This window comes from Macaca thibetana, chromosome 12 (assembly GCF_024542745.1).
Source record: "Macaca thibetana thibetana isolate TM-01 chromosome 12, ASM2454274v1, whole genome shotgun sequence".
NCBI lineage: Eukaryota > Metazoa > Chordata > Mammalia > Primates > Cercopithecidae > Macaca > Macaca thibetana.
The window spans coordinates 51,318,944-51,336,529 of NC_065589.1; positions in this window are offsets into that span (position 1 = coordinate 51,318,944).

Consider the following 17,586-nt stretch of genomic DNA (forward strand, 5'->3'; position numbering starts at 1 on the left):
GTTAACTCCTTCTTTATGAGTTAAAAATAATGTTTTTATTAAATTCTCAAAAGGGCAAATAGTAGGGATGGAAAACAGATCGGGGTGGCCAAGGGCTGAGGATAAGATAAGGGCTGCTAGGAAGGAGCACAAGGGAATTTGAGGGGGGCGGCAGGAACGGTGACAGAAATATTCTATGTCTTGATTGCAGTGATGGTTATTCAAATGGAGCATTTGTCAAAATTCATAAAGCTGCTGTACACTAAAAAGTGAATTTTAACCATATATAAATTACTCTTCAATATACCTGACTTTAAAAAGAAAGAGTGGGAGAGGGACAGAGAGAGAGAGAGAGGAAGAGACAGAGAGAGAGAGGAAGAAAAAGAAGAGGAGGAAGAGGACAATGATGACACAGGTAATTTGTGTCCGGGACTTTGAGGAGATTAGATGTTCTCCATAAAGAAATGACTAAGAAATTTTAAGAGAATAATGACTAAATTTCATTTCCATCCCTGGTTACCCTAATCCTTTAAAAAAAAAAAAAATTAGAAAGTGGCTTTTACCCTGGAGATCATAGTGGAAAATCCAGGATCTGAATGAATTTCTTTTTTTTTTTTTTTTTTTTTTGAGACAGAGTCTTGCTCTGTTGCCCAGGCTGGAGTGCAATGGTGCAATCTCAGCTCACTGCAACCTGTACCTCCTGGGTTCAAGCAATTCTCCTGCCTCAGCCTCCTGAGTACCTGGGACCACAGGCGCCCACCACCTCGCCCGGCTAATTTTTTTGTATTTTTAGTAGAGACGGGGTTTTGCCATGTTGGTCAGGCTGCTCTTCAACTCCTGACCTCAGTTGATCTGCCCGCCTCGGCCTCCCAAAGCGTTGGGATTACAGGCGTGAGCCATCACGCCTGGCCTAAGGATCTGAATGAAATTGAACATGGCAGCCTTTCCTGTATTGCCACTCTGCTGAGGATGGCAATAATAGCTGCATGCTATTCAGGAAGGATACCGGAATCTACGGGGGTCCCAGGACTCAGGTGAGTGGGGGTATGAGTAAGAGGCAAACCCAGGCGACACCAGAGAAGTGGGCAGGTTTGGACTGACCCTGGGGTAGAAATGGGACAAGCTCCCCTTCTTTTCAAAGCTACCAGAGATGATAATCCTTTAATAGACATAGGCAAACACTTGGATTACCATTCCCAAAAAACAATCCAGAAACTCAGATGTTCCTCTACTGCATACTATCAAGTTGTAATTAATCAACCTTTCATGATAGAATATAGAAGCATAAACATAGCCCTAATTCAAGAATTATCTCATTGTTTTACAGCTTTGCGAATTATCAGCACTACAGCAGGTACATTAAGCATTTGTCCTACTTAGTTACAAGAATATAAAAATCCATCTTTGCATAGATTGCTAATTGCATAGATTGCTAACAAATACGTCACTGCTCTTAGCTCATTTTATGTAAAATGAATGACGTCTTTGATTGTATTTTTTTAAATGATGTAAGATTCAACTCAGACAAGAGTTCTAACGCTGCTCTTTAGAAATGCTTTCTTATAAATTAGTTAGGTTCAGGATTTTATTTGATTTAGGTCAACTTTTCATAAACAGATACCCTAAGAATAACTTGTTCTACTTGTAAGCTTGAAAAAAGAGAGAAGCAGCTTGACAAATAAATCAGTTTGGAAAATGTGGCACAGCATTTCCCCTTGGTATTTACAATTCACATCAGTATATTAGATACTCTCAGGAATCTTGCAGTAAGGAAGCTTGTTTAGCTGTGTTCTAGTAGACTGTGAGCCTCATGTGGACTGGGACTAGCTATATTTTGTTCAGTGCCCTGCAAAGCTCCTGAGACAAGGGGGCACTCTGTAACACTTTCTCAAACAAAGCCAGTATTTCCCACACTTTATTTGACCAGAGAATTTTTTCTTGCTATAACATCTGTTTAACAGCCTGCATGTCATATCAGGGTTCTTGGGAATTGCTGACTTCGCTATTCAAAAACATAAAAATCAATGCACAATTTAAAAGGAAAATTTGCATTGCCCAAAAAGAAGGAAAGAGGGAAATTTTTATTTAAAAAGCAAAAAGTGATGTTCCAACTGTCAGATGTAGTTGTATCCTTCCTCAACCATTTAGAGTTCAGCCGAATCTGGGGGCTTTTTTCCCTTGGGCATTGGGAAGTTCATTCAAATGATATTCTAACTTTTTACCACTGTCAGTTCATGTTTTTAAATGATGTGTGTGGGGGTGTGGGGTGGAAAATAATGTGAAAAGCTACAAATCATATATTTTATAGGGGTTAAAAAAGTTCAGTTAATCATAATCCTTTCAAGATTGATTTTCACAACTAATCTGGTCCCAGAAGGCACTGGAAATAGGAACCGTCAAAATAGATTAAGGAAGCCAGTCTTCAGCTCTGCAGATCAATTAGACAAAAAGGTGCCAAAAATCTTATGGTACAGTTCAGTTCTTTTGTGGGAGGTGAGGAGTGGGAGAGGACTTCGGATGGAGGGCCATTGCAAAGGCTTAGGAAAGGTTTGGGATGACAGAAGCATTGTCCTGGTGGGCAGGCCCGCTAGAATACACCGCTCTCAGGTTTTCCCCAGCCCTTTTGCTGTCAGAGTCGGAAACATTCTTTGTTCACCTGAGGAATCTTGCAGGGAGGTGCTGACAACACATATTGCCTGCACATAGAGAGAACACTTCCTCGTTCCTCCTTTGACACATCGGTTTCGTATGAATTGCCAAATTCAGGGAGAGGCAAGTGAATTGGGCTGCCCCGGGCTCGCTATTCCTGGAGATCCAGCATGAATCATCAGGGGTCACTTAGGGGAGCAGAGTCACTACACCAAAGTGCTGTAGGATAAAGGACTTCTTAAAGGAATTAGGCCTTTCACACCTGTGAGAGGAACTGAGCAAGTACCGGTGTGTAAGGGCGAGTTGGAGAATGAGGGAGTCACGAACCAGTCACAAGGAGGAGTTAGTCACATTCCAGTGACTAAAGTAGGACGGTGAAGCGGGGATTCATGGTGAGGTCTAAAATCACTGTATCAGCAGCTCCCAGTCTGCCACTAGATGCTGGCTTACAGTATCTAGTGGTACAGCCCAGTATCTAGTGGCAGGCTTGGAGCTGCTATTGTTCAGCAGGGCCAGGAGTCTGGAAGAACTGGACGCAGAGCGGAATTTGGACAAGTTTTGTCTGTCACCACATATGACCCTGAAAAGATTTTCAGAAAGTAATAGCCACTGGCTCTCTTCTGCCTTTCAAATCTCATGCAAATTCCATTCTGACCATCTCTAACCTGACTCCCTCAAGGAAGAGGACTTTGGAAAACAGTCCCCAGCTTAGATACTTTGACAGCACAATCTTCCACACAGAGTACTTGGCAGACTGAAAACATGAAATATGTGTGGAGCCCCTCTGGCCAGCATGACCAGTCAAGCCTAAGCTCTGTACAGCTCCACAGGCTCCTCAGCTCACTGGTCTTTGATCTCCTGTTTTTATCCAAAATGCCATGAAGACATTGTCTTTCCCAATAGCTATGGTTATCAGAATGCGGCAAACCTCAAAAGGAGTGTGAATACAGTGTCATTCACAAAAGAATATTCTGTCCTCTCCAATTACTCTACGTCAGACTACCAGAAGGCCCATGGAGACACCCTTATGGCTTCCATGGCAAAAACGCTGGACTCAGAAACACAGTCCAGGCCTTAATTGGCAAATTATGTAAAATCAGGTGTTACCTGGTCTCTCTGCCTCAGTTTCCCTATGTACAAGTTGAGAAGATGGAGGAGATGATTTCTAGGGAACTTTCTAGTTTGAACATTACATAATTCTACATCTGTGGCAACTTTATGTCTGGGGAGGCGAGTCTGCCATTTCATGCAGAAAATGAAACTCCACCAAAGAAAACCTCTGGTATGTGGAAAAGAAAAGGCATAGTCATCTTTTCTCATTAGCAGCACCAGATTCTGCTACCTCAGCTGGATGCTGTTCAGTCATCTGCAGTAATAACCTCCATTCCCAGCTCCAAGCTGCTGCCTGGGCCTAGACTGAATTCTCTGTGGTTATGAGTCACAAGCCCATTAAAGCCAGGAATTGACACGAGACCTTGAAAGGCAATTTGCCTTCCATACCTGGCTTCCTAGGAACTGGCTTCTTCCCAAAGAGAAAGTAGTATATGTGGTTTATGAAATATCAAATAATATTTCCTCATAAGCTCATGGCTCTAGAAATGAATTCCTAATTCTCCAATTGGAAACACCTAGATTTTTGATTTTAGCTATTATTATCAGTTGTTGGATCCACAGCTCCTCATGAGATGTTAAGTCTAGTGAATGCAGTGCTGAACAGAATACAGTCATTGATACAATCTGCTTTTATCTGGGAAGTCTGCTGAAGCTACTTGTCCTTTTGGCATTTTCCCTTTGCTAAATGTTAAGGTATGGGTTCAAAGCAAGGCTTTGCAATATCAGCAAACCTCTAAGGGCAGTCCTTCATCCCCACAGGTATGCTCACCTTAGCTCCTTGCTGGACTACTAGATGTCTAATAGATATTCACTGATAGTCCCCTCCCTGCTGCTACCACATGATAAATCAGGAAGGCGGTGGTGCCAGCCCTACTTTCAAAGTACTACAACCAGGTCAGCCTACACTCCCTAATTTCAAAGCCTGAGAAGAAGCAACACAATTTGCAGACTATAAAAAGAGCTTTGGGGATTGGATAGAAATGGAAACCCAAGTGGTATCTTCTGCGGAGCAAGCACAATGGGCCCCGGGGAATGGAGGGAAGTGGCTGCATGGACAGTGTTATTACTAAAATTTGGCCAAGGGAGATAAAGGGCAAGGCTGAGGGTGGGAGCATGATCCTGGGAATCCAAAATTAGTGCCTGAGAGGATAGAAGCACCAAAAAGAATGAGAGTGAGGGCGAAAGAGAAGTGAGGAAGACCACAAGGATGCTGTATGGAATTTAAATACACAGCAAGATGTTAAAGATGTCTTCATCTAAGACGTCCCAAGGGAAATGGAGAGGAGTGGGAAGGTTTTCTCAGAGTATCCATTTTCCTTCCAATTTCCCAGGAGAGGTGACCTTTGTGCTGGTGTTAAGGACTGAGTTGGTGTGAGTTAGTGATACTACACAGGCTATGAAGCCAGAGTCTGGGACCAAGCAGGGCCCTACTCTTTACTAGTTGCATCATTTTAGGCCAACTGTGCCTCAGTTTCTTTATCTGTAAAGTTCATTCATTTGAAAAATCTTTGCTGACCATTACAATATACCACACAGCATTATGGTGAATAAAACAAATAAAAATTCCTTTTTCCTGTAGCTTGCTTTCTAATGGATGAGAATACTACTATTACTACTAGTAATACCCATCTCATAATGTTGTCATGAAGATTAATCAGTGCATACACATCAAGCACAGAAAACTGTGACAGCCCATAATTAATGCTCAATAAATGCTAGCTATTATTATCACTACAAGGTGGGCAAGCAAGCTGAGGCCATTTCAATAAGAGATGGAAAAGGATGTAGTAAGTGTGGAAATAGCAAGAAGTTAATTATGGTCATGTGGTGGGCACTTGAGGTAAAGATAAATTTGGACAGTTGATTTGGGGGCAACTGTTCCCTGGCCCTTGAGCCATTTCTTTTTTATCTTGAGGGCAGAAGGATTCAGGCTCTGGGGAGTGAATCTTAGCTCAATTACTCACTAACTTACATCACAGGTGACTCTAGATAAGTAACTGGAGCTTTTTTTGCCTGTTTCCTTATTGGTAAAATGTTGAGATCTACTTCACAAAATCAAAGGGAAGATTAAGTGAGTTAATATTTGTGAAGCTCTTAGAACCCTGATGTCATAATTCAGGAAACATTTGATAAATCTAAGCTGCAATTAATTACCCTCATTAGTAGTATTTCTATCATCTTCCTCCACTCTCTAGTTTGGCAACATGTACTATCATAATGTGTTATTCTTGTTCTTTGCCTTTCCTGCTATTCCCAAAATAAGTTGCCAGGAAGTTCTGCTTCTTCCTTGCACTGAGTCTTTCCAATACTTCCTTTCTCTCCTAGGGCTCCTTTGCTAATCTAGGCCCTTACTCTTTGTTCTAAGGATACATCAACAGTTTCCCAGTTGGCCTTTTTTCATAAGCCATCCTTAACCCAGTCTGTTTTTCACAAAGCTGCCAGAATAATCTTTCTCAAAGAGTGTTGTCCACATGTGCATCAATCTGTCTTACCTATTGTACATCTTAGTCTTATTCTGGCATTCAAAATCATTTTATTAGCTCTACCATCCCCAACCATCACCACCACTATTCTACAACCTCCCTCTACCACTCCCAGGATGGCTAGTTCAAGTGCGAAGCAGAAAAAGGCACCTTGTCCTCAAGATATTTGACTGCCATCTGCAGCAGAATTGTTGCTATCAGCCAGGGTCTCATCAGGAAACAGATGGTGTGTTCAAATTGGGTAACTTAAGGACTGTTTAATAAAAGAACTACTTACAAAGCTATGGGCAGGATTTAGAGAAAGAAATAATGGGGAGTATAGTACCTCAGGACTTGTAACAGTTGGAAACCATTATCACCCACTAGGGATTAAGGTTCAAGGTCAGGGCACAGTCACCACAATCCAGAGAAAGGTAACTCTAAGAAAAGGACTATTTGACAAGAACTATGACGTTAAGTAGAGGGATGTGGCCAAACCATGGTGACCCAGCAAGGAGAAAATTAGGGGGAGAAATACTCCCACTTCAAATTTTTTTTGCCCTCTGATCTTCTCTGAATCCAACCAGAAGTCAGAGAGCAAGACAGCCCATGGAGACAGTTCAGACAAGGGCAACTTCTTGAGAAACAAAGAAGGGCAGAAAAGTGTAGAAGCGGATCAGGAGGAGTAAACAGGAGACATTCAGCATAATTGTAATAATAAATATAAATCTATGATGACCCTATAGTTTCACAACTGCACAACCAAACATAGCAGCCCTACCACTGACCTACGGCCATGCCTACCTCCACCTCCAACCAGTGTTACATTCCCATCCCCCTAACCTTCACCACAAGGTCCAAGACTTGACCCAAGGGAGGTTTTGTGCAATAGAAAAAGACAGGCCTTTCCTCAAGATACCTGACTTTCATTTGATGGAAAATTATTGGAACATACTTTGTTTGTTAGAATAAGCCATCTTACAGCCATCTACCATAAAGCATTTATAATTATCAACATACAAATCTACTTTGCCTACAATGTGAATGTGGCCCATGACTTCAGTATGGCAGCATGAGGAGTGCCATAGACTCACTCCCCAAAGAAACAAGCAAAATTGGAAGGACCTATTTAAAAACAACAACATTTAAAGTCTCTGGAAGTTGTCCTATAAGCATATAGCAAATGAAGAAATATTTAGGAAAACCTACCACAATTTAAATTCAAGAACATAGAGATGCTATGACGTTTTGTAGTAGCTTTGCTAATGCCCCACAATGTTTCAGTTTTGTTGTTTGAAGTAGGAACCAGAGTTCTTTGTCTCATGACCAAGAAAATTAAGGAGTGAGGACGCAAGGGTGAGATTGGAGCTAAAGTTTAATAAAGCAAAAGGAGAAAACTCTCCACAGCGAAGAGGGGGCCAAAACGAGAGTTGCTGTTCTACAGTCAAATACAAGGGCTTTTATAAATAGGATTATAGGGCAAGATATTTCATTTACATAAGGTGCAAAAACCTGGTTAGGACTAGTGTTTCATTTACATCAGGCACAAATTCCTGAAAGCTCCTCCGTGTCCTTTTAGTGCACATGTGGATTCTTATTAGGTTACTCCATTACTGCACATGTGTAAGGGGGTAGAATTCTCCATTGCAGACATGCCTGGTTCTGTGTTACTCCTCTTAGTCATGTTTCAAGCAAACCTCCCTGCACGCCTGTGCAAACTCCCTTATCTAAGTATATCCAAAAAAGGAAAGGAATGGGCTCACTGAAGCCTACCATATATACGTGACCCTTACTGGTTACACAGAAGGCATCTTTATGGTAGACCTTGCCTCCTTATCTATGCTTGCAACCTGATCTTTCAGGCTGTTCCTATCTTAGAAAAAAATGAGTTCTACCACGGACTTGTCCTAGCTATCTGCCTAACTGGTTCCTTTCTCTCTTTTCCCTCAATTTGAAGCATAGCTAACTCCCTCTCACAACCAGCATTATACTCCCTCTCCCCATCTTTCCCCTTGTAGCTCAGTTGATGAAAGCTTTCCTCTGGAAGGTGTGGCCAAGAAGATGGAGCTCCCTCTCCCCTCAGTTCCCCATCAGAGCTGCCATATATCACCAGAAGAGGAAGGTCACCTGCATTTCTTATCTCTTCTTACCCTGGATTAAAGAAACTAAATTCCTGATGAGTGCAGCTGAGACACTGGGGACTGTTTTCTGTCAGTCACAGGACAGAGGCTCTATCTCAAGCATGGAAGGCCAGGAATACTGAGACCTGATTACTCTCAATTCAGCTCACTCATAGGGAACATGGGTGTTCTATCCTGGAACATGCAAGCCAGGAAGATCAGAGGCTGTTGCCCCACTCAGCACCCAGAATATTTGCTTAGAGATTTTGACCAGGGGAAGAGGAAGTCCATAAAAAAAATGGGGTCTATCACTCTTCCCAAAGAACTGGACTTTAAATTAAACAAAATGTAGCAAGTTTAAGTCTAAGGGTGCTCTTGAAAACAATAGCTCTTTTCAATATAGAGCAACAAGCTAAACAATAGACCACCTAGCTCACCAAGGAAAGAGACAGCTAAGGAGAGCCTTCTTGGGATCATTTAAAAAAACTTAAAACTATTCCTGCCAAAGAGCCTGAATTTAATTGAATCAGACTGCTGAGCAATTTATGCTCCAAAGGACTGTCATAAAACAATAACACAATCAGCCAGTAATTAATGTAAACTAACAGTTGAATGTGACACCAATTAAGGCAGACAGGTTAACAGAAAGATCAGGAAAAGAGACAAAGAAGGTCCTGCTAGAACCACTGTCATCCCAAGGTGATTGTGTACACATCCAAGCCTGCACCATCTGAGGAACATCACCAAAGGCTTCACACTCTGGGGGAAATAGACTACCCTAAAACAATCTAGCCAAGTCACTAAACAAATAAACAAGCAAACAACAAAAGCAAGCTCCAGAGATGAGTGAGGGGAATCAACACCCAGAGTTGTTACAGTTTATTACCTAAAATAATTTTCAACAAAAAATTACAAGATAGGCAAAGAAAGAGGAAAGAGTGACTCATACAAAGGAAAAAAAAAAAAAAAAAAAGCAGGCAATAGGAACTTCCTGTGATAGGGCCCAGATGTTGGACTTAACAGATGAAGACTTCAAAGCAACCACTATAAAGACATTCAAAGAACTAAAGGAAGCCATGCTTAAAGAAGTGAAGGAAGATACGATGACAATGTCTCATCAAATCGAGACTATCAAAAAGCGATATAAATCATTTAAAAAGAACTAAACGAAAATTCTGGAGTTGAAAAGTACAATAAGTAAAGCAAAACATTGACGAGAGACGGTTAGCAGTAGATTTGAGCTAGTAGAAGAAATAATCATCACACTAGATGGATAGCAACTGTATAATATGAAGAACAGAGATTGAATAAAGAGAAATGAACAGAGCACCGACATATGTATAATGGGTGTGCCAGAAATAGAAGAGAAAGAAAAGAGCAGAAAATTATATTCTAAGAAATAATGAGGCTGGGCACAGTGGCTCATGCTTGTAATCTCAACACTTTAGGAGGTTGAGGTGGAGAATCACTTGAGGCAATGAGTTCAAGATCAGCCTGGGCAACATAGCAAGGTCCCATCTCTTCAAAACATACCAAAATTAGCCAGGCATAGAGGTACATGACTGTAGTCCCAGCTACTCAGGAGGCCGAGACAGGAGGATTGCGTGATCCCAGGAGTTAGAGGCTGCAGCGAGCTATGATTACCACTGCATTCCAGCCTGGGTGACAGAGTGAGATCCTGTCTCATTAAAAAGGAAGAAAAAGAAACAATGGCTGAAGACTTTCCAATGTCAATGACACCACTTTCTATGTTAAGCTTTTTGTGTAGCAAGAAGCATCAACACACAACGTATACAGCTGTACATGGCAGTCTTGAGTTCACCACAACAACCACCACCATCACCATCCATGAATCTTTTTTCTTTTTCAAAAGAGCAGTTGTGCTCTAGCCAGGTCAGTCTTCATACTGTCACCTAAACTTGCCTTAGTCATTCTAGTCTACATGTCTTTCCTTTGACATATTTTACTTCTGGATTACCCTTTTGGTTTCTTTTTATCAGCACAAACCCATCATTTTCCCCAAGCCTCCCTAGTCCCTGTATTTTTATCTAATTGCTCATATTGCTCATATGTTTTTTGGTGGTTGTTCTGTCATTTTCTTTAAATATCCAAACAATACTTATTGAATGTGTATTACATTTCAGGCATTGTACTGGGAATTAGCACAGAACAAGACAGAGACTCTGCCCTAATTATTCTACACACAAGCAAATGAATAAGTAGCATAATTTTAGATAGCAATGGGTGCTCTGTAGAATGTAAAGCAGGGTGACCGAAATTACATGGAAGAAGAGGGCTACTTTAGATAGTGACCAGGGCAGGCTGTACTGATATGAAAGCAGAGACTGTATGAGAACAAGGAGCCAGCCAGGTGAGAATATGGAGAAAGGACTTCGCAGGCAGAGAAGGGACTTTCCAGGCAGAGGAAACAGCACAGGTGAAGGCCTTGAGGCAGGAACATTCACAGAGGGTCTAGAGAAGAGCAAATAGGACAATGTGATTGCAGAGTAGTAAGCCAGTAGGAAAAGGGTGGGAGAGTTTGAGAGGTGGTGGGGGCCTCTATCATGTAAGGCCATATTGATGTCCCTTGTTTCTCCCTGAGATGTTAGTCTGGGAGTGCCAGGCACTGGTCATTTCCTGAAATACCCAAATCCTACCTTCTTCCCTACCCAGGGTCTATCTGCCCAGGGAAAGAAAGGCAATTTCCATACCCAGGGCTCAGAGTCCTTGTTCTTAACACTGAGCACTCGTAGAGTCAAGATTGAGTATCAGATTCACCAGGGGAGCAGGGAGAATGTTAGCTACGGGATAGAGACCAGCAATGGATAATGGAGAATGACAGGACCCCAGTAAGACAACAGCATACATTTATTGTAATATTATTTACTACACCCTTAATCTGTGTCAAGTCCTTTCTATACACAATGCCATTTAAATTTGACCACGTTCCTGTGAAGGCAAGGCAGGGGAAAGCAAGGGAGGGGATGAAATGGGAAGTCCCCTCAGGGTGCTGAGAATTCCCCAAACTGCAGAATCTTAACTGAAGTGCATCTGACAGGAAAGCCCAAACATGTCTAGAGTCTTGAACCCCCTGATCAGAGGCGTTTCTGAAAACTGCCCCTCCCTCTGGCTGCCCAACGTGTGGCGAGTTGAGAAGCCTTATTAAAGGCCTTTCTAAAAGGCTCCAGTTGAAGAGCATCTGCTCCTGGTGTGTGAAAGATTACACAATGAGTGATCTTGTCCAGGGAGACCTAGCCAGCTCCAGGCTCCGCTGGGAAGACAAGACTTCAAAAGGCAGCCGCTCAATTAGGGAAACAGCCTTTCCTGGCTGTGCCTCTGAATTTCATTTCCAGCACAGGCTCCTCTGGTTAATGATAAGAAGCCCGAGATAAGAGCCTGCTTGTCGCCCGAATGGCTTCCTTCCTGAGGGAGGGGAAAAAAGGAAAGAAAAAGATTAGCACAAGCATCAGAGTCCTGATTTAGCTTTCCTTCTGAAATAATAAGTAAACAACAAAGAGCTTTTTACCATCAGAGGCTGTGTGGATTTCTCTTCTTGCACTGCCCCATTCAGGTTGTGTTTTATTTTCTAAGGTTGACCCTCTGCATTGTGGGGCATTGTGTTCTCTTTCTATAGGAGGCACTTAATGGATTAAATTTGCAAAGAGTCAATGGCAATCAGCCATCCATTAGAGAGGTCTATTTACATGCAGTCACTCCTGTAGTTTTTGAAGAGCGCAGAATTAAAAGAAAAAAATTGCTGGAAAATACAATTATTAGAATCTTTTGTCCCTCTTGGCTCCACCTGTTTATAACCTTCCATCTGCTAAGGGGGAAGGGAAGGCGCTGTGTAATGATGTAGGGACAGATGCTTGAAGGCTGGGCGTGGCTTCTGGGGTAAAAAGGAGAATCAGTATCGGTGCAGGTGCAGCGTATGAGCCTCCTGGTTCTTAGAGTTTTCTGTTCAGCTGCCGGTGTTATCCTTGTGAGTGCATGGAAACTGTTTCACGTGTCTGTGTGAAGAGACCCCCCCCCCAACAGGCTTTGTGTGAGCATCATGGCTGTTTATTTCACCTGGGTGCAGGCGGGCTGAGTCCGAAAAGAGAGTCAGCAAAGGGTGGTGGGATTATCATTAGTTCCTATAGGTTTTGGGATAGGTGGTGGAGTTAAAAGCAATGTTTTGGAGGGAGGGGGTGGATCTCACAAAGTACATTCTCAAGGGCGGGGGAGATTATAAAGAACCTTCTTAAGGGTGGGGGAGATTACAAAGTACATTGATCAGTTAGGGTGGGGAAGAAACAAATGTCATCAGTTAAGGCTATTTTCACTTTTGTGGATCTTCAGTTGCTTCAGGCCATCTGGATGTATACCTGCAGGTCACTGGGGATATGATGGCTTAGCTTGAGCTCAGAGGCCTGACAGAAACCACCCTGAACAATCCAATTTAGAACAGCTTTTAAAATTCTTCACAAAAACCAAGATGGTCTCAATTAAAATTTGAGATTCAAGCCTGTCAGCGTGGTCACACTTTCCGAGTGGTTCAGGGAATTTTACATCTCCTATTCCATGTAGGATTTGCACTGGTGAACCTTTCAATGAAATGACCATGTTATTATTCGTAATGTTTGAAAATCTGCACATTGAAGATTCTGTTTTTTGCTTTTAGTGTGCTTTGTGACCTTTATATTTAACATTGTTATTAGCAGGACATAACTTATTAATGGAGAAAGCTGGTGGCAAACCTCAGGTCAATGCCTTTTCTAGGTCACATTCCTTATGGTACAGAAATAGGATACTTGATTTGTGGAAATCACACAGCTGAGAGGGAATGCTGAATCAAGGTTCTTAAATCACTTTTTAGAGTAGAAAGATTTAAGTATTATAAAATATTAAATTAATACAAATTCAGAAAGCTTTCTAAAGTTGTATTGACAGCCCAAAGCAAAATGAAAATCTATTCAATTCAACAAATATTTATTGACTATGCTAGATACTTCTGAGAATATTAAGATAAATTTTACACGAACAAGTATCAGGTCTTTCATTTAGGTTCAATCAATTGCATAAACTTACAATGAAGCGGCTATGTTGTCTGGGGTATATACCTTGGGCTTTGTCTTTGCGTGCCAGGAAAATTTAGGACACGGACACACACAAGGAGTGGGTTTAGAAGCAGGAAGTTTAATAGATAAAGAAGAAGAGAGAGAGAAAGAAAGCTTACACATGCTGAGAAAGCAAGTTGCCCCAGAGAGGTCTCCAAGTGGAAAGGGCCTGCTGATGGCGAATGTGCCGAGTTTTATAGTCCAGTTTGAGCAGGCAGTGTCTGATTTTCATAGGGCTCGTAGATTAGTTTGATTAGGTATGACGTTTACACAGCACGGGGGGAAGGCTAGTTGCTCCACCCTAATCTTCCTATGCAAGTTGATCCATCTTGTCTGCTCCTTACAGCATACCGGACTGGCAGAGAAGGGAAGGTGGAGCCGCCATCTTGAAAATGTCTGCTCCTGGCCGAGCACGGTGGTTCACGCCTGTATCCCAGCACTTTGGGAGGCCGAGGCAGGCGCATCAGGAGACCAGGAGATCGAGACCGGCCTGGCTAACATGATGAAACCCCGTCTCAACTAAAAATACAAAAAAAAAAAAAAATTAGCCGGGCATGGTGGCAGGCACCTGTAGTCCCAGCTACTCAGGAGACTGAGGCAGGAGAATGGTGTGAACTCGGGAGGGGGAGCTTGCAGTGAGCTGAGATCGCGCCACTGCACTCCAGCCTGGGTGACAGAGCAAGACTCCATCTCAAAAAAAAAAAAAAAAAAAAGGAAAAAAAGAAAGAAAATGTCTAGTCCTTAGTTGCTGCCAGCATTCGTCCATGCAAGCTCCAGCTTGCAGGCTGTTCTTTGTTAAAAATGATTTGGGGCTGCATTTCATTAAAAAGAAAAGACTTACTGAGGACTCACATGCCCTTGCAACCTGCCTAAGTAATTCCTTCTTAGATCCTATGTATAAACAATACATAGGATAGATTAATTAACAATACATGGATAGATTAATTAAGAGTTCATGCAAACAAGGCCTTGAACCTATGGTGTGACTGGAAAACAACTCATGAAGCCTTGTGCTGCACCAATTGAAGTACAATATCTAGGTAAAGGATATTGCCTCAGAGTCTCCCCTCTGGTGGGAGCATGTCTGGAGTATTACATTCATTCTGGGTATCACAGTGCTCTATGCTATGTTTTGAAGTGCACGTTGACAAAGTAGAATCCACGCAACGGAAGGCACATGGGTGGTACATAATCTTGGAAAACATCGTATGAGGAATAGTTGAGGGAGTGGAGACTAACCTTCAGAGGATCACATTTAGGGAAGACCTAGCATTACAGAATTGAAGAGTGAGAATAACCTACTCTACATCTCTTACTTAACCTCTGTCTTTTACAGATGAGAAAACAGGCCCAGAAAAGGGCAATGCCATGCTGGTCTCCACCTACAGTCTTGCTTAAGCCTGGTGGTTTTATTCCTGTAGTACCAGTATTCACTACACAGCTCAGTTTATGCTCTGGTCAGCTGTTGATTCCAGTTATCAGAAGGATGGACCTTTTCTGCCCTCAAAACGATCTGAGTGTTGGAAAGAAGAGCAGGCCAAGAGTCTAGTTCTTTTTTCTTTATCTATTGCCTGGCAAATCCCTGCTTATCCTTCAAGGCAGCTCAAATGTCACCTCATCCCTGAGCCCTCTGTAAAAAGTGAAGTAGAGGTTTCTCTTCAAAGAGACTTTCCTCCCCATCTAATTAAGAACAAATGTAACTTCTCTTAGAAGCAAAATTTATTCAAAGACCTGTGCTAACATTCTTAAATATCTGCTAGCCGTAATAAAGAAATCAATATACTTTGTGTTCTCAGCTCCCACAATTTAGCCTAAATATTTGCCCTGGCATGCTTATACTGGTCCAAGCAAGCCTTAGGTCATAGCCTGTTCCTCTTCCTTATTTGGAGGTGTTTTTACCTTCTGCACCTCACAGTCCTCTTTGAAAATTAATTACATTCTCCCATCATTTCCCACAACTTTCTGGAAACATCTCATTGTAGCATCTATCACTTGAATTGTAATTGTTTACTTATACATCCATCTTTCCACTAGATTTTGAGCACCTGGTTCAGCATGGCTAAAGACTAGGCCTGGCTGATACTATGACTGGGCATCCACATATGACCTCTCCATTTGACAACGGCTTCCTCACAGCATGGCTGCCTCAGGGTAGTCAGGACCTATGAACAAGTGTTTCTGTGCACAAGGCAGATGCTGCATGGCCCCTTATGGCATTTCTTTGGAAGTCACATATTGTCATTCCTACCACGCTGCCAAGATTCAAGCAAAGGGGCCATAGAAGCTACCTCTCCACGAAAGAATTGTCGAAGGATCTGCAGTCATGCTTTAAAACTGCCACCAGTTGACTGAAAACAAACTAACAAATACATAAAATACTACATGTAATATGTTTAGTGGTGATTCACGTTATAAAGAAGAATAAAGTAATACTGGAAATAGAAAGGACTGTGACTTGGGTAACTAGGGTTGTGATTCTAAATAGGGTAGTCAGAGAAGGCTTTATTGACAAACTGGTGTTTGGGCAAAAGTTGAAGGAAGTGAATGGACTATGCTGATCCCTGGGCATGACCACACCAGTGAGAAGGAACAGCAGTGCAGTGGCTCTGGAGCAGCCCTGAGCCTGGCATGTTCACAAAATACCAAGAGGGCCAGTGGGGTAGAGGCAGAAGAAAGCAGCAGTTGAGGGATGGAAGGTGATAAAGCGGGAGACTCAGATCCTGTCGGGCCTTATAGGCCACTAAAAGGACTCTGGGCTTGACCTTGGGTGACATGGAAGCCACTGGAAGGTTCTGAGCAGAGGATTGAGTGTATGCCAGCTGTTAACAACATCACCAGATCAGGTATAGCTGAAGGGTAAAGCGAGGAGACTTTAGAAGGCCAGTGTGATGTTCACAAGAGAGTTCATGGTGGCTAGGGGGATGTTGTAGAGGCAGTGAGGGAAAAAAGGCCAGATTCTGCATGTATTTTAAAAATAGAGCCTGTAGGATTATACCGCTGGAATGGATATAGGTTTAAGAGAAAAATACAACTCAATGATAACTCCAAAGCTTTTGGTCTGAGCAACTGTTTGAAGTTATGTTAACTGAGCTGAGGAAAGTTTTAGGGAAAAGATTAGGAATGTAGTTTAGGATATACAGTCAGTTCTGCTATAATATGTGCTCCTAAATATTACCACAAAATTACACAATAAAAATCACCAGCCTGATGAAGCAAAAAAATGGTATTGAGGGCATAATACTCAAAAATGTCCTCAGTGATGCATTTAAAAAAGAAAGAAACCTAATGCAAATAGAAATACAGTTTTACACATACTAAATGGTTAAGATATGCATAAATACTACAATCAGTGAGTAAGGTACACCACCTTATAAAGATCTGAAGTTTGTGTGTGGAAGTAGGCTGCAGGGATGTTATTGTGAAGTGGTGAAATAGGGTTATCTGAAAAATAATAGGAAGTTTTTTTCAGTAACACCACATGTGGATGGGTGTGGCCTCTTAGTCCTTTGTTCAAATTGGCATTGAACATCACAGTTAAGTGAGCTCTCTCAGGCTGGAATCCTGGTACAAGTTGTTCTTCCTTTGAGATGTAGGTCCTCAAATGTATGCATTTATAATAGTTACCTGTTTCATCAAAATTGCAAATTTGGTCCAACTTATAACTATCTACTTTAACTTCTGCGTTGCTGGAAATTTTTCTGCAAATTCCTCATATGCCTGATAGCTGGAGGCTTTGGAAACGGCAGCAATGTCTGAAATCTTACAACCAGGCATCAATAGCGTGAAAAGACGTCACTTCTGCAGGATTTGAGGATTGGAGATTTCCTTTCGAGTCTTTTGTGTATAGACAGTGCCTTGTCATGAGAAATATTTTTCCTGTACTTTTAACTATTTGGTCTTTATACATTCAATTATCTTTCCATTTATTTTGTATTTCTAGTCTTTGTTCTTACTGTCAAAGTTGTCCTAAGCATGGATTTTTTTAAATTTCATTTTTGTGGCATTGTCTGTCATTGTCTACAATGTGAATTCCCTTATGCCTATTGCTCAGGAGATATCACATAGAGCCAGTCCTGCATGACGCTGTTCTGCATGATGCTGTGTTAACAGAAACATGTATCAGAACTTTGTTCATACTGATTTGTCAGCTACAAAGGGAGCACA